Raw genomic sequence first — 26,322 nt, 5'->3', positions numbered from 1 at the left:
ACAGTGTATAAAATATAAGATTTCATAATTAATAAGTATACTTATTTCTAAGTATAACTAACCATTGCTAGCATAACTCTAGACACTTCCTTGGATTTCCTGTTTTTGTTTGTTTGAACCATTCAGTCAATAAGTTGCAGATAGCTTTCCTGATTCCCAATATTTTTGAATCATACATTTCAAAGACTATTCAGATAGTAGTTCCAATTTAACTTAACTTGCTAAAAGCATGTGGTGTAATTCAACTGTGGGATTTCTAGCATAAAGCAAAAATTAGTCTTTAACAGCTTTTCCAGCTGTATGAGATTAAAATCTCCAAGTCTCTTTTCTCTTGAAGCAATGAAAATAGTGGATCCATGAATTCAACTCACCCCCCAAAGTTTAAGGCTTTTGTAGAACCTTCCCCAGCCTTTTTTATTTACAAAAATGCAGGTTTTATTTTTAATATAATCTATAAAAGAAGAGTCTACTTTGAGGAAGGTAATTTCAGATACCATGTAGTAATTCACAGTTTTACATTCCAGAATGACCTTTTGTGACTGGAAGCAGGGGTGGGATGCAAATATGTTTACTACCAGTTCTCTGGGCATGGCTAGGTGTGAGCGTCTAAGTGGCCATGGCCATGTGACTGGCCATGAAACTGAAGCAGTATTAGAAATTGATCTGGCAGATCAAATATTAATAATAAACATTTTAGTCCAAATAAGTTGCTAGGCTCTTTGTGTGAAATTGTATTTATTTGCTAGAGTCTAATACAGAGGTGGTATTCAGCAGGTTCTGGGCAGTTCTGGAGAACCAGTAGTGGAAATTTTGAGTAGTTCGGAGAACCGGCAAATACCAGCTCTGACTGGCCCCGCCCCCATCTATTCTCCGCCTCCCGAGTCCCAGCTGATTGGCTGGGTCTTCTTTTGTTGCCCTGCACAGGAGAATGGAGCTGGAAAGCAAGTTAGTGGGGTGGGGAGGGAATGGGATTTTGCAGTAACCTTCCCCCAGGAGTGGGGAGGGAATGAAGATTTTACAATATCCTTCCCCTGGAATGGGGAGGGAATGAAGATTTTACAGTATCCTTCCCCTGGAATGGGGTTGGAATGGAGATTTTGCAGTAACCTTCCCCTGCCACGCCCACCAAGCCACTCCCACCAAGCCACGTCACACCCACCAAGCCAGAACCGGTAGTAAAAAAATTTGCGCTTATTGGCATTGTTGTACTACTGGATCAAATTGAATCTTTATTATATATGCGGACCCAGAATAATAGTAATATGATGTGCAAGTGATTATAAGAGGAGGATATATAGTTTAGGCATGACAGGATAGGATAGAATAGGATAGGATAGGATAGGATAGGATAGGATAGGATAGGATAGGATAGGATAGGATAGGATAGAAGACCCAATCTGGGATGGCCCAAAAAGGAAGCCCAGGCTGCAGCAATTGACCAAGTGGTCAATTTCATCAGAGAAAGATTTGGGAAACTTATAGCTCACAAACTCCCAGAACAACAGGACAAAGTTCCTGAATGAAGACCGAGGCAAGCTGCTGCATCACCAACTCCAGCACCATCGGCCCCTGCAGTGCAACTGGCCCTTGCCATCCCAGAAGATGAGGTGATCAATGACCACTGGATTTGAAAGTGAAGTTCAATGGAGAGACAAAAGAGTTGAAATATTTCCACACCCAGGGCTTCATGGAAGAATATAGGCCAGACCTTACAATGAATGGAGTTAAGGACTGTTCTTGCTTAGAGGTTCAAGCTGAGATAGATCTGATGCAGAAGTACAGAAATAATACAAATCTATTTACTTCTATCGAGCCAAGGACTTTAAAGTTAACTATTTTTCAGTTGGGTATGCATGAAGCTTCTACTGTTGACTGCAGTCTAATGTTGGTATTGCTTTCTAGATTCCTACTTAGACTTCATAGTGTTAAAAAAATTGGAAATAGATTTTGCAAAAGTCACAAACAGATACACCCAGAATGATCCTTGATTAAGAGTCTGTACATGGGTGAGCTGCAAATTGCACGTCCCAGCCATCCTTTCTGTAAAGTTTTTTTTGGATTTTTGTTTGGAAATCTATTTCAGAATTGGTCACTCTTAAACATCTTTTTCTGAAAAATCTTTCAGAAAAAAAATACTGCCATATCTTTTATCTAATATTAATTTTATTTTTTCTATTGTTTATAGAGGGAAAAAAGGAACTTAGATTCTATGAACATATTAGAGTTATTTGAACAGTGGCCAGTTCACATCCATGAATCAATTTCTTTGTTGTTACTGAAAATCCAAGAAGATGCATAATCTTTCCTTTGACCTAGTTTAATGTAGTGCAAACATTTTTAAGGCTTTTAATTCCCTGCTGGAGTCAACTTTAAGATTCAGGAAGGCTAAAAACAAAACAAAAGTCCCCCCTCCCCTTTTCAACTCCACTCAAAGCAATAATATTTAAACAGGAGGTTGATTTGGGGGGCTGATTTTGGGTTTTGTTTAACCACGTGACATTTTGTTGCTTTTGTTGCATACATATCTGATTCTGCAGAATTCCTGGACAATCTCATTTCCCAATTTAAGAAACTCCATGGAAAGATTTTCTGTATCATGTCTTCCTTTGGGATTTAAACTGAAATGTGGGAAGGCAGGGAGCCTTCAAATTGATGGAAAATTATTATATACAGTAAAGGTATTTAATTTCTCAAAGGCACAAAACTTCTGATGAGAAAATGGTGTCCAGGTCAAAATGGTGATTGCTAAGCTCCATTCATGCCACGGGTGCATTCCCCAGTGTGGGATTATATTATAAAATAGTGACAGAATGCATGGACTAAAAGGTTAAGCACAAGAACTATCAATTTACTTTGATGGCTTGGTGTTGATTCCAAGTGGAATTTAAAAACCCAGCATAAGGATGCAGAGAATTGAGAGAATCGTTGATTTAATGAGATTCCTTAAGATTCCAGTATCTGATATAAGATTGCCAGAGAGGCCACAATTGTTCTTCCTTCTTTCTTCCTCTTTCTCTCTTTGCCAAAGTTGCAAGCTTTTTTGTTTATGAATGCCTGAGTTCATAAATGTCAATGTTTCTGTTGCAGGGCTCCAGGATGCTGGCTATCACCTCTTCCTGTGGAATTATTTCTGCCTTATCTCATACACAGACTCTGTGACCGAGATGATTCAACCAGCCAGCAATTGCCTTGTCTGCATCAACAACAACTTATCTGTTGGTGGAATCTCTGAAAGAGTCATGGTTGCAACCTAAGTATGGCGGGAGAAGGAAGGAGCGTGTGTGCACATATGCATATTCAGAGATTTTGATATTTCAAGGGTTTCCTGCCGAGGCAGTGAAGAATGCAGTGGGGATGGCAATGCACAAAGATACTAAGCTAGGCTTTCAGTTGTCAAATGAGAAAACGCTGGAGTTAGTTTCTGCAAATATAATCTTTGCTGGATCGGTGCCACTGTTAGCTTCTCCAGTGCCTGTCTTAATGATGGCCCTGGGTACAACCAGCATTTGTCACTCTTCTCAAAAATCTGAAACTAAGTTGGACAAAGCCTTTTCCCCTTGTGGTTGGGCTGGCCCTGACGTAAAATTGAACAAAGAAAATCGTTTTAAAACATTACAAAAGTACAAAGGTTGTTCTAAAACCCACCAACCCCAAAATCTTGGTACTTCAGAGGAAGGAGGGGTAACTGGGGCCTATATCTGCAGTGGCACAGTGGTCACAATGGACTATTGCAGGCAAATTTTGCCGACTGCCAGGAGTTTGATCCTGATCGCCTTAAGATTGACTCAACCTTCCATCTTTCCGAGGTCGGTAAAATGAAGACCCAGATTGTTGGGGGTGATATGCTGACTCTGTAAACAGAGGAGGGTGTAAATCACTATGAAGGAGTGTATAAGTCTAACTGCTATTGCTATTGCTACATTTTCCATCACCCCAAGCCAATAAGACCAACACTGGGTTGTGGAAAGTAAAACCCCAAACCAGATGGAGAGCACAGGATGCCTACCTCACCATACCAGATTAATACATTGCATAAGATGAAGAGAAGAAACAGAGAAATGATTTAAAGAACCTCATTATGAGAGAACACAGAATTTGAAGATTAACGAATGGAATAGCATTTTTTCGTCTCTGTCTCTGTGTTTCACAGTGATTCAGAATGTTAACATTTCTTTCCTGCTGCTGAAATGCAGCCAATTTTCTACTCAGTGGTTCCCAGAAAAATACTTAAAAATACCAATATTTTATCCAGAGGGTCAGTCTCTTTTTGAATATGTTCCCTTTTCTATATTCAGATGGAATTAATGTTTTGCAAATTTCATTGATCTGGACTCACCTGTTCCCAACCTGCTCCAAATGGGACTATTTAAAACATTATAATATTACTTTGTGGGTAGCCTAGAGGTTTACCCCTTACTTTTTAAAAACTTAAAAATCCACAAGGACAATAAAATCTTTAATTTGAACTCAGCTTCTGTCACTTTGTAAAGTGGTACATGTGCTTTTCATGGCAGCAACATGGACGTGATTTCCTACATTTTTTTTTCAATTTATCAATTTAGCCTGGATTTCCAGTTGGTCTCCCATCCACATCCTAACAAACTCAAACTTTGTTTGCCTTTTCAACACAAGTTAGTTTTGGTTTCCCAACATGTTGCATTCTGAATACTCCAGAATGTAAAAAAAAAACAAAAAAAAAACCTGTTCTTTTCTCAGGAGTATAACACACAAAGCTCTGTCTTGGGCCATTAACTTCAGTTGACAATTCTGACATTGAAAAAAGTCCTGCCATTAAGTTGCAGTCCCTTGCTTTCTGCTCTTTTCCTCCTACAATGAAATGACATTCTCCTGCAGTTTCTAATTTTAGAAACTTCATTCCATAAGAGTTTACAAAGTGTGATACAGACAAACACAGTATGTGTGAGGGAGGGGGCAGAGAGGCAGTGAGTGTGTGTGTGTGTGTGTGTGTGTGTGTGAGAGAGAGAGAGAGAGAGAGAGAGAGAGAGAGAGAGACCCCTTGCCAAGACTTTTATGGCTACTATTTTAGACGATGAAGCCAATGAAGTGTTTGTTCAGTCAAGGACATTAAATTTGGCTGAACAAATGAGTTGATTTCCAATGGCATTGCATGTATTTGAGGAAATGAGAAGCTATAATGTTATTCCTTTAACTGGAAGTGAGTAAACTATAAAATGTGTATTTCTGGGCATTTACATATTTTCAAGAAAAGCACTACCTGTGTCTATTGAAGAGTCCACTAACTGTCTAATGAGCAAGTCCAGTGTGCTGGATCATAAATGAATCTTTCATTGAACATGTATCTTCTCAGATAAGAATATCATAGACTGGGATGCTTTGTGTATGTAGAGGAGAGATATTTAGAAGAATCACTCCAGACATTAAATTTAATTCCTCCTCTTTGTTGATGTGTTAAGAAAAAATATATCTTCTAAAGTTGAGACTTTGGACTACTCTGGACTTACTTTTAATTATCAGAAGAAGATTACTTGCATTTAAAGGCTACTTGCATGTTAAATACAAAGACACTCAAGAAGAGAGTTTCAGGATTGTAGGGTTAGTCAGATTTTCCCCCTCCAAGCTGCAGGGAAGAAAAATACCATCCTCAGAAAAGAACAATCCAACACCAGATTTGCTTGTCTGTCTTTGTGGAAGCTTAAATCTTTCCAGCTCTGGAGACATTAAAAACAGAAAAGGTAGGGGTATGGAAGGGGCAGCCTGAAAAAGCCCATAAATTCAGCATACATCCCCAGGTTCCCACCTTAAAGCCCGCAGAATAATTAGATCATAGCACTATTTGCAATGGCAGAAAAAGAACTATATTTAAAACAATTGTCAGAAAGGAAAGAAAGATGCCTTCAGGCTATCCTGCTAGCGTGCTGCTGGCCAGATGTCACAAATCCCAGTGATTCCAACATCAGAATTTTCTGACAGGAGTTCATTCTGCTTATCTCAGCATGAAAATAAAGCATTAAGAAATGTGACTCTTAGAGGAGAGAAAAGTAATGTGAATATGTAACAGGGGTTGAAATTCATGTGTAACTATTGGTTTTTATGCTTTTGATTCATAAAAGCTTTGAGACCTGTGGATACAAAATGGAATGTAAGCATGGAAGACATATGCTTGAAAATGGTGGGATCCTTGAAGTTGGCTTCACTCAGGTGTTTTTTTTTTCATTTGGGATTTGTTTTTGTTTTAAAAGGGCACAAAATATTGTTGTAATCTATTTTTTAAAAAAAACAAATATTGTGCATATTTTAGTTTGCTGTTCTCAAATATATTGTGGAATACACACACACACACACACACACACACACACACATATACACACATACCTGTGTTTCCCCCAAAATAATATATATTAATATCTTATATTAATTTTTGCTCCAAAAGACATATTAGGGCTCATTTTCCAATTAGATCTTATTCTGGGGAAAATATGGTACTAAAATGTGTCTGTCTGGCTGGTGATCTTAACTAGGACTTATTTTTTGAATAGGGATTATATTATGAGCATCCAGAAAAATCATGCTAGGGTTTATTTTCCAGGTGGGTCTTATTTTGGGGGGGGAGTGTACACCCAAACACACACACACACACACACACACACACCAACCTTTTTCTAACATATTGATTTATACATATATATTTTCCTTAATGTATGTGCTTTGCACTTAAGGTAATATCTTTTTAATGTATTTTCCCTAACCTACAGTGGAGTTTACAAAGTTTCTCAATTTTTGCATATTTTCCTTAATATATATTCCTATTAGTGCTAGGGATTAGGGGTGCATAAAATAGAAATCTCTCTCTCAAACATTTCAAGTTGTTTGTGTTCCAACCTTGAAAATTCAAAATGGCATGGTGTTTTGTCTTTTGGTTCTTTTTCATTGCATAAATGAATAATACAGGAACAAGACACAATGCACATACCTGCCAAAGCTCAACCAAGCAACCCAGTCTGCCTCCTTCCATTGTTACTAGAAAGGCTGGAAAAAGGTTTGGGGGGAAAAAAACCCAACTATTTACAAGCCAGGAAACAACTACCCAATCACAGAGCTTGGATTAACAAAACACTCAGGATGAAGTCACTTTAAGAGCCCATGTTGTGCTTTGAAAAAGCCCAAGTCCCATGAAATATATTTTGAAGAAACTCCTTCCGTTGGACTTTATTTTAATAGTGCCATGACTACTACTGTTACCATTTCATGCACAGAAATGCGTGCAGATGTGTTGAGATGTGTTTTGTTCTAGATACCAAGAAAAACATAGTCGTTCCAGGCAGCAATGGAGACAAGCTGGGGGGAATTTGGGGAAAAAAAATGTGGTGGTAAAGGCTGAGGTGAGGACCAGGAAGGAAGGAAGGGAAGAAGGGAAGGTGCTTGGAAGATTGGTGTGGGATCTATCAGGTCAGTACCTGGTTCCATACAAATAGATAAGCATTTCTCAAAGTATCGTTACTTCAAGAAGTGTGGCCTTCAACTCGCAGAATTCCCCAATCCGCATTCTAGGAGTTGAAGTCCACATACCATGAAGTTGCCAAAGTTGCCAAAACAGTACAATAGAGTATTGCAATAAGGGACAGAAGCAGACACCAGTACATAAGTGGCAGGAGCTAAGAGAGGGAGGGAAGGAGTGGTAGCAGGATCAGATAGTGGGGGGACAGGCAGGCGAGGAGAATATCATTATTTAATAACAAATATATTTAATAATAATAATAACAAAGTTATTATTATTGAAATTTGTTGGCTGCTGAACTCCAGTGGATTCCAATATATCCTGGGAAAAGATGTCAAGAAGAGTGCAGGAGAAAGGAGCAGTGCCCACCAATCTTGCCCCACTCAGTTCACTCAGGATGCCATCTGAATTTTATTTCATCAGAAACCTGGAAAACCAAAACTTTCCTGATTTTTTTCCCACTGAGCTAGAGCCAATTCAAACAACTTCAGAAGTTCTAAAACATGATGGTTTCTGAACTTCTGAAACATGATGGTTTGTTCAGATCTCAACTAGAATATGAATGTGCCTTCCATTTCAGGCCCATAGATTTCTAGTATACTTCACTTGTTTTGACTTAGAAATTGTGTTGAAAATTGTGTGGACGGTTTTAAAGAAAAGATAATTAAGCAAATTCACATCAAAATAGAAATACAAGGGATTTCTCTCTTGACATCTGAGTTCTATAACAAACCAAAAACTTTTTTTGTTGTTGTTAATTGTTCCTCAGCCCCAAGATTGTCATCTAGGATCAGGCTATGACAGAGAAATGGGTTGTACATGAGATAAAAATCCAGGTGATGCTGAATTCTCAAAAAGCAGAGCACAAAGTTGAGGAAAAAATAGTCCTGCCTTTATAAACAGAGATTCCATTTTGCTCCAGTTGAAGACAGGGGTTTAGACATGCCTGGTCAAAGTTTCTGTTACAATGACTCCCTAAGTGAACAGAGTCTGAAACAATCTCTTCATGGTTTAACATGTCATCTTTCTGTGAATGTCTATGCCTACTTATTATTTCTGTGCAATTGTTTACCCAATCAACACAACAAAACAGTGAATACAGCAGGTGCAGAAATCTGGGTACCCTTTCAAACAGTACTTTGTAACACCTCCCTTCACAGAAATACCAGCTTCAAATTATTCCCTGTAGCTAGCCAAAAGTGCTTCTGTTTTTGTGTTGTTGCAGTGTTCCTGGAGGCTTCTTTATGCCATAGCCTGAGAAGAAAACATTTCACAGAAACATTCCTTTCCAACATTTTGTTTTTCTGGTTTATTTTTCTAGGGTTTTTTAATGTGTTTACTTGACATTCCTATTAAATTTAGTGGAAATTGTTTTTCATAAGTGGGGCACAGTATACATTGCTAATCTCTTCTGCCTCCCTCTTTCCCCAACCCAAAAGAAAGCTTGAGGCACTGTCCTTTCAAATCAGTAGCCTACCAATATTTTAATATAAACAGGAATGGAGTGAATTCTTTGAACAATTCTTAAGTGGCTGCAATGAAATGCAAGACAAATGAATTCACAGCCCAGTCCTACCTGAAAGCTAAATTCAGAGTAAGTCCATAAGTTGCAGGTTGGGAACTTATGATTCCCCAAATAATGTTTACAGCCAATAAAGGATGGTGGCAGATGAAATTCAGGTTGAGGAAGGTGACAGGTTACTCCTTCCTATCCCAAATTTCAGCTTTAAGAGAAGTGGCCCAGTGTTTCTATTTGATATGACAAGAAAGCAAAGGAGGATGTGTTCAGCCTGTGGACAAAGGATATTGTTTTAACTTCCAAAGGAAATCTAGAGTCAAAACAAGACAGGAGTTCAGCTTAGCCTTGAAAGACTAAGGAGTTTTCTCACACTTGAATTTGGATTGCATTCTCGTTACAGTGAGAAAATCTCAGGGAAAATAAATGGGATGACAGTGGAATGCAGCCTGCGAAAATAAAGCAGGAAGTAACAATCAGTGGGCAGCACAGATTTATCCTTGAAGGGTTTATCAGAATTGTAAACCTTGGAAGATTATAAAACGTAACTCTATTAAGGATTGCAAAGAGTGGGAGTGTACCAAATGTTGGCTAAAAGTATCCAATATGTTGCAAGTGTAGGAAAAGCAAGAGATTATTGTGTGCTCATCTCCAAACTGTCAACTAATTGATTACAACATGGGAACATTTCAGAAGAGTTATATTATACTTCTGATTATCCACCACAATCAAAGAATTTTTTAAAGTCTTGCCATTTGGAAATGTCCCACGGTTCTTTCCAGAAAGCTGGGAGAACAGATTGCCACAACAAAGAGAATCTCTACAAAACAATTCTAGGGCCAGGTGTGGTATTTTACATCATTAAAAAAAAAACATAGATAGATGCGGATGGGAATGAATCAGGATGGGCAGAGAAGAGAGCTGAACTATTCCCCTCTATCGTGGGAATCTAATTCACCCATACACCCACCCCAACTGAGGTTAGATTGCAAGCAACGCTTCTTTGGGCACTCAGTTGAGAGAGATAATTGCCCTGATTTCAGAGATCTAAGCTGACTGGTCCAGGTTCCTGGCCATAAAAAGGAAACAGAATGCCTATAAAGCATTCAATAACTGATCAGGATATTTCCTAAGTGAGTCTATACTACATAACGCTGCCCTTTATTTCTTTGTCAGTAAATATAAATTTAACATAAAAACAATTTGTCACGAAAGCGACTGCCTGCGAAGGCTGCTGGATTGGGGCTGAAAGGCTAAAATGGAAGCAGCATGCTCTGTCCCATATTCAGGCAGATCAGGCTGCCCTGATTAAAAAAACACACACTGCAGAAAGACAAATATCATGTATCAGTTGTTGAAAGCATTTCTCTCTAAAATGCTAGGATTGGTAGAATGAGAAGGGGCTTCTAGTGCTTGGAAGCTCCCTTACAATCAGAGGGAATGATTAGTTTTTTCCACTCAGAAGGTAGAGTTGTGTCTTCCACAGAGATTGGCCCTTTGTCCCCATATAGAATGGAATGGAATAGAACACAACAGAATACAATAGAAATATTGGTCAAGTGTGATCGGACACACAAGGATTTTGCCCTTATTGTCATACCCTTTTGTTCTCCTGCTGCTGCATTCCCATGCTTGCCAGCCTTTCCAACTCTAAGAGCTGGGGTAAGTGGAATGGATCCTTTTCCACAAATTTGTAAATGCTCCTTTTCTACTAATGTTCCTCATCCTGTCAATCAGTGAACTTTGAGAGGAAGTATTGCTACTGAAGGGGCAGCAATGCCTGCCAATAGCAATAGCAATATCACTTAGACTTATATAACGCTTCAGAGTGTTTTATGCCCTCTCTAAGTGGTTTCCTTGGAAGGATGGAAGGCTGAATCAACCTTGAGCCAGTGAGAATCTAATTGCCAAACTGCTGGCAGTGGCCATCTGCAGAATTAGCCTGCAATATAGCATTCTAACCACTGCGCCATCACGGCTCTTGGGCTCAATTACATATAATACAATTACAATTAGAAGTATTTTTCTTAAAAAGTCAGCCACTAAATATATACATTACCAAAACATAAAGGGGATTAGCAACAAAGGGTTACTTCTTTTCTCCAAAATTGGACAGTCTTCATCTTCTTATAATATTATTGTGTTGTTACTAACTTCTGTTGGAGCAAAAAAATAGCTTCATGTCAAAGCAAGCAGTTCAGAGGTGAAATTAGTTTGAATCATGAAGTAAATACATAGTCTTTTGTTTTATTTGTTAGAGAAGGGGGACATATGTGATTTTATATAGATATGTGTATGTGTGCATATATGTGTGAATGTGTATATGTATGTATGAAACTTGACTATAAAATAAAATCTGATTCAAACTAAACTTAGAGAAAGAAAATCAAAAGAGTGAAAGGTGCAAGAATATAAACCAATTTAACAATACTTCACCCCATCTAAGATTACATACGCTTATGTCTTCATTCCCTAACCCATTTGTTATCTATAAACAAATCGATAAAACATCATTATTTTTTCCATCCTGGTGTCAGCAGAAAGTCCATAAAGAGTTGCCAGAAGTAACAGCATATATTGTTTTAACCTTGATCAAATAAACTTTCTATTCCTTCCTTTTACTTCGAAGAGTCTTAATCTTTAGTTCATTCAAATATTGTCATAGGATTTGATTTCCCTTCATTTCTTCTTTGTCCCATCTCAAAGTTCTTTAAGGCTTTAACAAGCCTCTTTTTGTAATTCCAGTAGGAAATAGTTATTAGCGCACTCTCATTTTGTTATTTGCATTTCCCTTTTAAATTAAAAAAAATTAGCCTGTTTCTTTTCTAAATTCAGTGAATTCCCTTTCTAAGTCATTCTCTTGGCCTTTTAGTTATAGATCCACTTCCAATACCATCACTACTTATCATGTAAAATTTTTCCTATATCTGTCATTTCTTCAATAACATATTTTGGGGATAATCTGTTCATAGAAGTAGACATCATTATTGACATCGTTGCTACTATTTTCTGATTCCATATTCCATTACTCAAGTCACTTTTAATATTTTCATTGTTATAACATTTTGAAATATCCTACCGGCATGTAAATTTTTCCTCTCCCTAAAAATGTAGTCGTGTTTAGAATCCATTTTCTGAAATCATGATATTGCCTGACTTCAGTTTGTCTTGTAAAAACCAAAACAGAATCTATTTCCCATGAGTAGCTGTTTGTTCTTTATAGCTAATTCCAATATTTGATTGCAAAAGTTTAAATATTCCAATTTTATCTGGACCCACAATCTACTTATCTTTATAAATCAACAATCTTATTTAGCTTTTTTATTTCATTTTTTTTCAATTCTTAAGTTTATGATTAAAGTTTCTTAGCCAATTACCTTGGCTTCAGGTGTGAGAATGTATCAGTCAACCCCCATTGTGGCAACCTAATCAAAACCAGGAAGTTTTCTAAAGGAGAAACAACGTCTGATGAAAGCTTATGAATGTGCAGGAGGTTTTTTTGCTTTGAAAAGAAAGAAAAAAATCAAACCATTGCCCATCAATAAATATATATACAGAAAAGCAGAAATAAAAACATTAGATTTGTTTTATATATAGACTGGCGCATATATATTTGTTTAAAACACACCCAGTATAATCATTAACAGGGCCATCGATGTTTCTATGATGAAAACTAACTTACCCTACTGTGTATCCCTTTTTAAAAGTTGTCAGTTTGGTTAAACAGAGAAAAATCTCATCACGTGAAAACATCTGCAGTGTAGCATTACACAACTTGTTGACTCAGAAGAAGGAAGCCTCATTGTGGTCAATAAGACTTATGTCCAGGAAATGTGCTCTACTAAAACAAGTGTCCTTTGTAATGCAAAATAAAAGCCTTTTCTGCTTACTCTTCATTAAAGCAGGAAGCTTCATCAGAAGCAATAGGTTTTTGTAGGAGTTTTATCACTGCCCTTCTGGGAAAGTGATGCAACCCTGTCTAAGCTCTCTTTGCACTACAGAGAGGAAGAGATGCAATTCACATTTGTTCTCATTGTTTACTTTCTTTCTGCTGAGATGAAATTAAGCTAGGAGGCATTCATGTTTAACTCTGAGATGAATCCCAAGTACAGGTTTGTTCGTTTTTTAAGTTGGTGTGTATCAAAAAGAAAGATGCAGTTGGCAAAAAGGAAATGTGAATATGGGTAGTGCTTGACTTACAACTGTTCATTTAACAATGCTTCGAAGTTACGACAGCTTCAGAAAAAGTTAACTTACAACCCATTCTCAAAGTGATGACTGTCACACCACCCCCAGGGTCACATGATTGCACTTGGCAACCAGCTAGCATTCACAACAGTTGCACTGTCTTGTGGTTATGGGAGCATGATTTAAAGCCTTCCCAGCTGGATTCCAACAAGCAAAGTCAATTGGGGAAGCTGGATTCACTTAACACGTACATGAGTGGTGTGACGACAACAGTGATTTGCTTAACAACTTCAGTGAAAATGGTTGTAACATTGGGATGAGTCGTGTGATGACTCACTTAATGATCACATCACTTAGCAATCAAACCTCCAAACTTGATTTGTGGTCAAAAATCTGTACAAAATCTGCTATTTTCATTTTTTTAAAAAACTCAACCAAAATTCACACATTGGCATTGTCACAAAGGATTGATGATATGTTCCATTTTCTATATTTTCCGACTTTATTATAAGTCCATAGTAGAATTTATGAGGGGAAAAAAATGAAATTTGAAATCCTTAGTACTAACACTCTGTTTCATTGATTTTCCAATGAGAAGTATCACTGTATCATAGAATAAAATATTAATGTTTAATACTATTATTATTAATGCAATATTAACTAATGTAACTATAACCATAATAATGAGATGAGAGCAAAGGTTGGGGAATCCAAAAAAGTAAAGTTGACAGCCACAACCATACCATCAAAACCATATCCTGTTTTATATGTGTTACACTGTATGTGAGGGGGGAAAAGGAAGGGTCTGACTGTAGCCACCATCTGGACTTTTTTCAACCACCTCTCTGCAGACAGGAGCTGGAGAAGCACCCTCCACCCATTCTTTTCCAAGGAAATTTGGCAACATCACTTGCAAGGCTACCTTGAAAATCCACAGCAATCTGGCATTACAACTGTTCCATAAAAACATGACATTCAGTAGTCCTTTGCAGGGATTTTTAAAGATAGTATTTTCATCTTCAACTAGCCAAAAAAGGAACAAAAAAACTCAAGCACCTCTCCACCATCAATCAGCCCCCAGATTAGTATAGATTTACTCCAAGATAAACATCAGACCAACAACCAAGTAAACAATACCCCAATCAAAGAAGTCAACAGCAAACAGTCCAACCAAAGAACCTCTAAGACCATCCCCCCAGCAATACTGACAGGACAAGACACTAGAATATAAAATGAGAGCAAACTCCACTCTTTACTACCACTGATGATGTTACCTAGTTTGGGTAATGAAACATCTAAAAGAAAACAAGCAAGCTCAGAGAGCACCAAAGGCCCCTCTTTCCATCTTGCATCTTTCTTTTAGATTTTACTTCCTTGAGCCTGTTGTGTCCGGCGCAAGGAAGGAGACTCGGGAACCAGTGACTCAGTTCAGCTCATTTATTAGTCCCAAGATCGGCTCGGGTTCCAAAGGGAAAAGCAGCGGCTTTTATTCTCTGGCCGCGGCGGCCGCGGCCAATGGCACCGCTTTGAATCTCCCGCGATTAGTTTCCACCAATCGCGGGGGATTAGCGGCGGGCCAATCAGTGCGGCTCGCTCGGCCAATCAGCTCGCCGTGCGTCTTGGCCAATCGCTGTGCGGTTCTACAAGAATGGTAATGACCGTACAGAACAGAGCCATTTCCCATTCTATTTTATCATGCATGGCATCTTCACTGAACCTTTTCTTCTCTAGTTTGTTAGAAAATACCACAAGGTCATGGACAACTGCAGCAAGGCTATTAACATGCACAAAGATGGAAGGCATCATTAATGAAGAAATGGATTGGGAAGATTCTGCAGAAATGGCTCAATTGGCAATTACTTTTATTAAAAATGGGAAACCCTTTAGAGACTGTTTGCTGAAATTGGATAAAAACGAATCACTGATTTGGAAGTAATATTGATTAAAAAGATGCGTTTATTGGAAGAAAGAAACTGTAATATGCAATTTGGGAGGGTGAAGTTGGTAATTTCTATGCTTGTAACTGTCACAGAGAAGATTGGACTTGGCTTCTTTATAATCTTTTTCTTACTTTTTTATTATTCTTCACCTTTTCTCTTATGTTTGTCATCTTTTTTCTATTTCTTCTTCTATGCTTCTGTAGTTTTTTTTAAAAATATATTTGTAAAATCTTTTTTTTAATAAAAAATTATTCATTAAAAAATACTGCATATCATCTGTTTGATATAGAATATGGAATTACAGATAGAAGTCCAAGCACCCTTTTTTCACATTCTTTTGGAGTTGCTCCTTAGCTTCTGGGTAAGAAACAGGATATGGTCCTCCTCATGAGAGGCCCACATTCAATAGCCATCTATAGAATATCTATGTTCACTCCTTTTTCATGTTTTGTCTTTTTTCCTGCTGAAATTAACTCCCTGAGCTATGTAGGGACAATCCTGGATTTTTTCTTGATACAGAGGTGATCTCAGAATTAAAACTGGTAATCAGAAAACTGAAGATCTGAATTAACAATAGGATGTACATGGACATTTCTACTAACCCTATTCAACCTAATAGATGCATAGTGTATTTTTTTTAAAAAAAAAAAATGGGGCTGGGCTCATAGTTTAGTGGTGCAGCACTTATTTATTTAATTATTTAGTTGTTATCCCTTTTTATTTTTATAAATAACTCAAGGCAGTGAACATACCTAATATTCCTTCCTCCTTCTATTTTCCCCACCAACAACCATGGGTTGAGAGATAATGATTGCCCCAAAGTCACCCAGCTACCTTTCATACCTAAGGCAGGACTAGAACTCACTGTCTCCAAGTTTCTAGCCTGGTGTCTTAATCTCTAGAACAAACTGGCTCATATTGTTTTTTCCATGCTTTGAGTTCAAACAAGGTCATCTCAAATTCAAGAAGCAACTTGTGGAGTATCTGCCCAAGTCCTTGCTGGTGCCTTGCCCAGTTTGAGATATACATAGCCTGATTCAGAACAATATTTTTTTTTTATATTTTTACACTTACTTTTTGTATTATTTCCTTCCATGCTCCTAAACTCTTCAGTTGTTAATTCCTGTAAGATATCTGCCACCGAAGTCATGGAAATAAGAGATAGATAAGTGCACTTCAACAACACAGAAACAAATATTTGCAGAATTATGGAAATTACCTGTTTTCACAGTTGAGAACTTGTCCAGTGAAAAAAGCAACAGCAGAGACACGGCTTGGTTCCTTGGAGAGAAAAAAGATGAGGCCGAGAGAAAAGGGTTTGAAAGAGGGAAAGGAGAGGAAATGTTTCTGGATTCAGAGTTTGGGACTTTGGTGGCATAATTTCTTTCTGGGAACACAATTTTTAAGGCTAGGGTATATTGGAAATAGACAGTTCAAATCTTGCCCAATATATGAAAATGATTTCTGCTGTGACCCAGGAAGTTCAAAAAAAAAGTCAAGATGGTGGCTACAACCACATAATCAAAGCTTTGACCCCTTTTTAATGTGTGATGCACATAAAAAGGAAGCCAGGCTTCAATTATGCAGTCAGAGTGCTATCTTGAATTTCTTGCCCTCCCCCAGCGGGTTTGGAGGCCACACATTTCACACAGGAGAGATTCTTGTGTCTTTACTTCCTTTACTTGCCAACTAATGACCTTGAAGGGTTGGGCTGGGCCCAGGAGACTCGGATTTAAGTTTCCACACAGCCCTAGGGCAGACTGGATAATCTGGAGCTAATTAATATTCCTTGCATTAACTTTCCTTGCCCTGCTTGAAGATAAAATGTGAGCTAACTTTACAGATCAAGAGGTTGTGCATGCTATAAAGTTAAGCAAGTCCAGAACTAGTTGCTGGGTCATCAGTTTAAGCCAGGGATAGAATAGGCCTTGGTACCTTCATGTATTTGGGGTTACAATTTTTACTAGCCCTTGCCACTGGCCATACTTGCTGGGCCCAAGACGGGAAGAAATCAAAATGCTCTAGAAAGTAACAAGAACTTAATTCCCACTTTCCCCACTATCTTAGTTTGGAGTTCCCAAGAATCCAATCCAGATATTATAGATCAAAATCACACCCTGTATTAGTAAGAGTTCTGATGTGAAATGAATTCAAATGAGGAGCAGATTCACCAAAAACAAACTATCAGTTTAGTTCACAGACTTTTCTAGAGGATAGGAAATATACTTTTTAGAAAAAGAGATGGCTAAATCTCCCTTTCTGGAAACAGACATCTAAAAGCATTGTAGGCGGCTCCTACAAAGACAGCATTGCTTGTTTCTGAAGAGACCATGGCACTAACAATTGCTGTATAAAAACAGTGTCCTTGGCTATCTGATCAGTGCTGGCTGAAACAGAAGATGAAAAAAGTTGCTTTGTAGAAGATTTGTTCCCAACCCCAAATTCAGGTTACAATAACATCATAACCACAGTGTCCTTTCTTCTTGCTCTTGGGAAAATATCCAGTGCAGTGAGCTGTAACTTAATAAGAGAAACCAATGGCTAGCACTCCAAAAGCCTCAAGTAGAAATCAAATCATACACTTGAGATGCATTAGTCAGAATTTTGCAAACTGTTGTGTTTGTTGAGAGACTCAGAATAATCCCAGGGATCAGAATATTGATTAATTTAATTAGCTGGAAGTCATGTTTGCCAGGACTCATGCTAAGCCAAATCCTGAGAACATCTGATGAGCATTTTCATACACATCTCTCATAAAATGAAACCTCCCAAACTTTTCAGCATTTTTTCCATGAAAATCAATATCAGGGTGAGGTTGAAATATCCCATGGGTAAGGCAAATCAAGGTCTATTAGATAACCCCAAGCTAACAGCAGGTAGTTGTCTAGTTTTAAAAATCTAATTCATAGATTGTGCTAAGCCAGTTTAACCATGTTTACTGAATCAGCCAGAGTTGGTTTGGTTCATACTACATGCTAAGTTAAGCTCAAACTAGTTATGGCTTGGTACATTGAGTGAACTGAAGTGCTTCTACACATATTTTCTAATGCAATTAGTATTTCTCGGTGTACCTCTACCATGGTGACCCTTTGAGACCTGTATGCAATGAAATTTCATTTTAATGTGTACCGATTACTGTACAGTCAAAGTGACAATAAAGTTAGTCTAATTCTAAGATTGGGCTATTGATCCTTAATGGTTTCACTGCACCAAAACAAAGTATGGAGCATCACCCCAATTACCTGGATAAGATGAGTCTTAAAAATGAGGTAATGAAAGATCTTTGTTTGCTCTCTCAGTTTGTTTGCTCTAGTTATGTCATTATAAGTCAAACTGATTACATAGCTTTATGTCAATATGTTCTGATTGGTTGAAAGAAACTGCAGACTGATTAGTTGATATCAGGGAAAGTTGTTTTCAAAAACTAATCCACATCAGTATCTCAGGAAGAGGAAAATAACTGAAATCAAGCAGCAGAACAGGAAGTATTTTTTAATTATATCAATTCACTGATTCAAAATAATACATTTCATATAAAGTATCAAACCGCACCAAGAAAAAAGCCCTAGCTCTAGTCAGAACATAATATTCTCATACACTTCATTATTTCTTTGGGTTGGCCCAAATGCTGATTGAATAGGGTTGCAACATCTCTCTTGATATAAATATTATACAAATCAAGCAAACAGAAATATAATCTGTCCAAGCACCCAATAGGAAAATGCAAATATCGAGCAATCAGAAAACTGCAATGCTTCATTTACACAAGCTGAAGTGCTTTGCTTAGAATACATTGCTTCTGCTTATAACCCTTGATCCGAGAGTAGTTTCTCCACCAAGCCTTTGAAACCTGGGCAGAAAGGCCTAAGCTACACAACAAGGGATTCAGAGATAGGTTAGTACCACAGAAAAATGCCCCACATTTTCCCCCATAAGTTCATATCCAAATGAGAATTCGCTTTAACAATAAGTCCTTTTGACAAAAGGTCTTTGTAAATGTCCGGCTTGTCAATAAAAAGTTGTATCCCTGGGAATCAGAATAACCTTCTCAGCTTCCCTACTTCCATTAAATTCCAAGGAAAACATAACTTGGCAGTTCTCAGATGGGGAAGTGGAAGCAGCCAGAGAGGTTGCGGAGAAATGGAAAGATCTGTATTGTAACAGACAAGAATCCTAGCAGGGGTACACATGACCAGTGCCAATGAAAAGTAAGCTCAAAATACCATCATGAGAAATTTGGAAGAAATGATTAGAAAAACAGGAGGAGGTATAAGAAAAGGTGGAAAATAATGTAGAAAGCTAGGCATCTCTTTCACAGACATAAAATCTTTGAGAAACAGCAGTGTTGGAATATATGTCTACCAAACCAATGTCCAATTAATATGTGTAGGTATTTGGGATAGAGAGGGATAATTGTTCTAATTTTTATTTTTTTCTCAGATAGAAAAAGGCAACCATGGCTTGGAATGTTTTCTGATGTTGAACTGGAGTAACTTCCATCCTCTCCCCCTAATTCCTCCCAACAAACTTGGATTGGGACATTACAGAAGATCCAGAATGATCATAGCTTATCTCACAAGATGCATGGATATTGATTTAATACGAATTCTTATCTTTGGCTGAGAATTAAATAGACTCAATCCATTTCAGCTCAAGTTTTTTTACTGGTTCACTTATGTATTTAAAAAGCCCTAGTAATGCTTCCAAGATGAAAACCATACATACATCTCCAGAAAATAATTTCTATCACATAAAATGAGTTTTATTTCTGAATACGAATGCACAGAGCGCTGCTCTAAATTCTACTTAGAAGCAACACTATTAATTCCTGCTGATGCCTTGTTACAGTTTCATGCTGCAACTGTTCCCAGACATTTAAAATTTTACAAAGGGCCACTAACAGTCATTCCTTCCCTTTAATTCTGTCCAGAAGGATGAGCTTCCCAGAAGGTCTTCATACTTCCGAGCTGACTTTGTTATTAATACAAAGCCTGTGTTTATGTAGCTTTCAAATGAAGTTAAAAACTAACGTAAAACTATGATTCAACAGACTTGGATTTTGCTAGGTTCCCGTTGCTCTGAGACCAGCTGCTTTCCTCTTGTTTGCATTGGCAGAGGCCAGCCTGACTCGTTTCGAGCCCAGCTTCCATTTATAGGCATACGTGCCCCATGTTATTCCTTTAAATCACAACACTTTCTAAGCCCCGACACAGAAAATGCACAGCAACTCAACCTTAGCCAAGTGCTTGAATGCTTGATGAATGCCAAGTCTTTTCATGCACATCTTCTTTCCTCCTACTGCCAAGTAAAGGTTTTCTGTTCCCATGTTGGGCTATCTCAAAGCAGAGAGGAGCAAAAAGAAAATCAATATTCTGATCCCTGGGATTATTTTTTTTGTTATTATTACTTTGATAAGGAATCTCTCCTTTCTTCATAGAAATGAAAAAAAAAAACCAGGATCAAACTTTCTATCCTTTAGAATAATTGGAGCTATGGGTATGTTAAAATGCAATTTATGAGTCCTTCAGCCAGTATAAAACTGGCTACCCTGATACCTGATTTCTGTTTCTCCAAGAATGGCACTAATGAATAGCCCTGGCTTGTTCCCCTGATAGCAGAAAAAGCAGAATGGGAGTGGGGGAAGCCTTGAGTGGTGGTCTGAACTCATGTCAAGTCTCTGTCTTGCAGAAATGAAGGAGCTCTGAGCATTCAACCAGTTTGGCAATGTCTGAAAACAGACCTAGGTTTCCTCTGAGAAAGTGCTCATCCTACATCCTCTAATATCCTGACCTGACTGCCAGGTCAACCTTGCAGAAGATAGTTTCCGGATGAAATGAGATGGGATGTTACTAATGCACCCTCCTGCTCCATCCTTGCACAGCTGCCACACCTGCAGCTGCCAGCTGACTATTTCTCAAGACAGGTTTAGCACATTTTCAAAAATATCCCGTACCTCTGTTCAGAAATAACCCAACTGGTGAGAAACAGATAAACATGACTTGGAAAGAACAGTGAGTGTTCCATGCTTCTCCTCCATACCTCTGATGACTCAGTTGTAGATGAAGAAAAGGCAGATCCAGGGGTGGCATCAAGATAGGGATCAGTCTAGCATTGTTTTATTCTCATAAGCCAGGGGTCCCCAACCCCCAGACAGCGGCCCAGTACCAGTCTGTAGCCTGTTCGGAGCTGTCTGTGCAAACAGTGGGCGTAGCTCCACTTATGTGAGTAATGGACAAACTCACATACAAAGCTCCATTTGTGCAAGTGGCAGGTGCGTGCGCCCACCACACATGCAAACCAAGCTGCACACATGCACGCACTCATTCACTGCTCACACAGAACTATCCCCTCTCCCCCCCATCCCCACTACCACAGCTGCCACCACCAGTCCACAAAATCAGAAAGGTTGAGGACTGCTGCCATAAGCAATTCAAGTCCAGTCCACCCCACCTTGAATTCCATTAATTCTTATCTTCTGAGCTGGAACTTAATGTGTCATCCTGATTTTTCTCACCTGACACAATAGGAGGAAGGGTTCCAAGAGAGGGTACAGGGTGAAGTGGAAGGGAGCAATCAGTTGTGAGGGAGCTTCTTGCACTCACAATGCAAGGAGTGCTGGTAGCAAGTGGGTATGGTGGGCCCACCCAGAGATAGCCTATGGAGTACACAGAATGGTGCCACTCCCCTCAAAGGGATAAAGGTAATCCAATGCATGTGTTTCCAAACCCCCTTGATGATAGAAGCAGCCAAAACTTTGAATACACTCTCCAGGTCAAAATCAGCTATACACAACTGGCCAAACCTGCCTCTCTTTCCTGGTTGATATTGACCTTGAGCACAGAAAGTAGACAGCCATCATTTCTTCAGCCCAGAAGGGCGTTTTATGGCCATTGAGATAATATCATGTTCTCTGCTCATTTTGTTTAGACTGGCCTAGAATTCAATGTTATAAAAAAAGGGGGTGAGGATAGGGCTTGTTACACATTGTGTGCTACCAATTAAAAATATGTCACGTTCTGTATTGTACTGCACCAAACAGAGATGTTAAAATTCAGATATCACATACGTAATAAAACTAGAAGGAAAACATTAAAAGGAAGACCTTTCTGGATACATATTTTATTAAAAGACATAAGCTTTCACAACATGTAATCCAATCAGATCCATCTCGTGAAAGCTTCTGTCTTTTAATATAATTTATTAATTGAAAAAGATGCTATCAGACTCCTGATTTTTTTTGCCACCATATGATTCATTTGCTTATAACAAAACAAGAAGGGATACTTTCAGTTCTCTTCTAACCAGAGGTGGGCTGCTGCCGGTTTGCACCAGTTTTGGTGAACTGGTTGTTAAGATTCTGTGCAGTTCGGGGAACCAGAAAATCCCACCACTGGCTGGCCCCACCCCTGCTCATTTTCCAACCTGATTTCCAGGCCATTTTGGGGCCGGTTTTGGGCCATTTCCAGGATGTTTTCCAGGCCAAAAATGGCTCAAAAATGTCCTGAAAATGGCTGAATAACAGGCCAAAAAAATGGGCAGGGGTGGGGCCAGCTAGTGGTGGAATTAGCCCCAACTGGCTGAATCCTATCTCTGTCTTTGAGGCGAGTGGCCTGGAGGCAGGGCTGGGTGCAATGAGTGACATTACCCACCCTGTCACATGACCAAAAGGCCACGCCAACCAGCCAGAGAACTGGTTGTTAAGTTATTCTAATCCCACCACTGCTTCTAACGAACAGGAAAAGCACAATAAATTTCCAGTGAATTAAGACACCTGAAAGAGAGATATATACATATACTAATGTTATAGTTCTGATTTAAATATAGTTCTGTGGAACTTGGTCCCATTGAATCTAATGATGGGAACTTATAATAAGCATGGGTAGTATTGCAACCTTCTTGTAATATTTTTCAGTTTTTATCAAAGGTGTAAGGAAACTGTTTGTGGGTTGCAATGTAGACTATAAATAGTTTGTATTCAATACTGGTAAACATATTTTCTAAAAGAAAAATGTTAATCTTTGGAGGGGTGATTCAGTTCAATAAAGGTTTGAGCATTGCTGTTTGGAAAAACCATGTATCCCTCTCCTTCTAAAAGCAATCAGAAGCTATCACATTGTTTTGCCATGATTTTCTTCAGCATCCAGCATGTACATTTCATAAATGAGAGGTGGAAGAGGTTTATACACATAGGCAGTACTTGCATAGAAGCATCTTTCGGCTTCTGCAAGTGATTCAGATAAGTGAAGGAAATATCTAGATTGGATCTCTCCATGATCAGTTTCCATGCATTACTTCTTGTCTGATTCTCAGGTGCTTTGTCTATGGTAGCCTCACAAATAGCAATAGCACTTAGACTTCTATACCACTTCATAGTGCTTTACAGTCTTCTCTAAGGGGTTTACAGAGTCAGCATATTGCCCCCAACAATCTGGGTCCTTATTTTACCCACCTCAGAAGGATGGAAGACTGAGTCAACCTTGAGCCAGTAAGATTTGAACTTCCAAACTTCTGGAAGCCAGCAGTCAGCAGAAGTAACCTGCAGTACCTCATTCTAACCACTGTGCCACCATGACTTGGATGACTGCTATATGTTATCCTTACTCCTTCTCTTCATTAGACTAGACATAACCAGTTCCTGCAACTGTTCATCCTATGTTTTAGCCTCCAGCCACCTAATCATCTTTGTTGCTCTTCCCTGCACTCTTTCTTGAGTCTCAACATCTTTTTTGTATCGTAGTGACCAAAACTGGATGCAATATTTCAAGTGTGGTTTTACCAAGGCAGTATAAAGTGGTGCTAACACTTCAAGTGATCTTGATTCTATTGATAAAGTGATCTTGATTCTATTGTAGCTCATGGTTGAAATGATGGGTCCTTGATATTCTCTGAGCTTTGTTGTTTGTTTGCATATGTTCCATTACCCAAACTAGGTAACATCATTAGCTAGGCAGTGCCAACCACAACCCTGAACAAGGTCAAAACATGGATGCATATGGTAGTTTATATTGCTAATAGTGTAGCTTGAAAGGTTGTTAGCCTAGGAATTTCACAATATAAACTGAGGGATAGTTTATTACTGTTCAAGCAGGAAGCAATCTGACAAATAAAGACTAACCTCTGTATTTGTCTGAACCGAATGCTTCCCTCAGTACTAAGTGGCTTAATAAATCTCTTAGATGCTCATTCAAACCTCCAGTGACATTATGAATAACATAATGTAATGTACTGTTTGCACCTCCAAATCTGCAAAATAAAACAGGCTTTGTCAGAAACTAACAGACATGGACATGCAAATCAAAAAAGTATTAGATCAGAGTTGATAAGCAGTGCACCCATCTTGATTTTATAGAAAGTTCATTAGAAGTTTAGCAGCATGCATCTAGTATGTCTCCTTTCAAGAAGCATGGCTACAAACTACTCTCTGTGTTTGTTTAAAGAGATTTTATGGCCCAGCACAAACATTTATTTTATATTAGAAGAAGCGAGAGAAAGAATTCATAAACAAATTTGCCAACCATTGGCTTAGTTTTTGACTTTTTTTCAGCAGAAGAAGAAACAGTCTATCCAGTCTGTATGAGATGCCAGCCTTAAAATAAGACACTGATTGTTTCCAAAAATGGAACAATAGATTGTGAAGATGGCTGAGTTTGTGCAGAAATGGTTCAGTTGACTTGTTCGATCCAGAAAGGAACTACAATTACTTTGATAAAAACTAGAAACCCTTTATACATCTTTCTAAAAAAACAAATTACTAATGTGGAGATTTAGTGATTAAAAAGGTTTGTTTATGGGAAGAAAGGAATTATGGTAATATGAGAGGATGGAAATGGTAATTGCTATGTTTGTAACTGCTGCAAAGATTGGAAGCTGCTTCTTTATCATCTTTCTTTTTCTTTCTTTTTTGTTATTCTTCACTTTTTCTTTTATCATGTTTTTTTTTCTATTTCTTCTTCTGTTTCTGTCATTTTTTAAAATGATTGCAAAATCCTTTAGTAAATTTTTTTTTTAAAGCAAGTCCTTGATCATTTTCATTTATAACACTTGATAAGGAAGAATGTTTGGCATGTTTGAAAATAAGCAAAATTTTACCCTGGCCATGTAATGATCCATAGTCATAGGTATAACTGAATCAATATGCTTATACCAATAAGTACGTACTATTAAGATTGCTGTTGTCATTGCTATTCACTCCTTTAAATCAAATTCCACACCTGTGGACATGTCCATATATTTTTCCTGGAAACATCATGAGTTTTCCTGCTTCCCCTGGCATGTGATTTCCATCTCCTCGTCCTCTAGGGTTTCTCAGTGTCCTTCTCTTGCATCTAAGTTTTAACTAAGTCCAACACTTTTCAATTTTTTCAAGATCAGTCAGGGTCAGCCAGGTGTTGCCATCTGCTGTGACTTCATCATCTTTTGAAAACCTAAAGTTGAACCAGCTGCGTTGGCTATCAGATGGCTGTAACTGTGTCCGTTTTTATTAGTTAATTATGATAGATATATGCTCATTCAAACTATATTCAATTTTGGGAAAAATTCAGATAGTGAGAATTCCTCCCACTTTGTGGTAATTCCTCCTGTCACTTTTCTGGAAGATTTCCAAAGCTCTCCTACTGCCTTAATGTCTGCTGAGCCAAATGTCATAAATCAATCTTCTTCTTCCATCCATAAACACAAGTCCTTGGTTACTTTTGTCAAAACTCCCTCCAGTTTGTCAACAACATTTATAGAAGGGAACTGATTTAGCTAGAGGCCCATCTCTCAACTAAGGTTGCCTGCTTACACTTTGGAAATTAAGGAGCCCTTTCTGGTGCCTGAAAAAGAACTAGTGACTGTTTCCAGTTCCTTTCAGGAATAGATACCATCATCACCACTCATAAAAATGGTTGTAGGTGAGTTTTAGGAAAAAGGGGGAAGTATAAATTACGATCAGATTGTAATGCAATAGTAAATAGCATTATAATGTTATTTCTGAATGCACATTTAGCCAGCCAGGTGACTTTAGGCTAGTCTCTCTCTCTCTCTCTCTCTCTCTCTCTCTCTCTCCCTCCCTCCCTCCCTCTCCCCAGCCCATGTCACAAAGTTGTGTTGTGGGTGGGGAAGGAGACAGGAGTGTTATGCATGTTCACAACCTTGAGTCACTTATAAAGTAATAAAGGCATGATAAGAATCCAGTAAATAAATAATTTCCCAATTTTATC

At 38.3% G+C, this 26,322-nt stretch overlaps 1 long non-coding RNA gene across 5 annotated transcripts in view; it reads right to left on the bottom strand.

Annotated features, from left to right (window-relative positions):
• Positions 1-26,322, bottom strand: part of LOC148133198 (uncharacterized) — a 187,918-nt gene that overhangs the window by 112,258 nt on the left and 49,338 nt on the right. For 3 of the 5 annotated variants that reach the window (XR_015746578.1, XR_015746575.1, XR_015746574.1), the window contains exons 3-4: positions 16,341-16,402; positions 16,196-16,255 (exon numbers count right to left, since the gene is read on the bottom strand). The exons of the other annotated variants lie outside the window; for them this stretch is intronic. This is a non-coding gene — a long non-coding RNA (uncharacterized LOC148133198). The remainder of the gene's footprint in view (positions 1-16,195; positions 16,256-16,340; positions 16,403-26,322) is intronic. 5 annotated transcript variants of the gene reach the window in all.

The sequence above is a fragment of the Notechis scutatus genome, chromosome 1 (assembly GCF_049901735.1).
Source record: "Notechis scutatus isolate UNSWTSFEM ecotype Mainland chromosome 1, rNotScu1.2, whole genome shotgun sequence".
Lineage (NCBI taxonomy): Eukaryota > Metazoa > Chordata > Lepidosauria > Squamata > Elapidae > Notechis > Notechis scutatus.
Note: the sequence above shows the minus strand (reverse complement) of the source record. Positions and strands in the feature narration are given on the sequence as shown.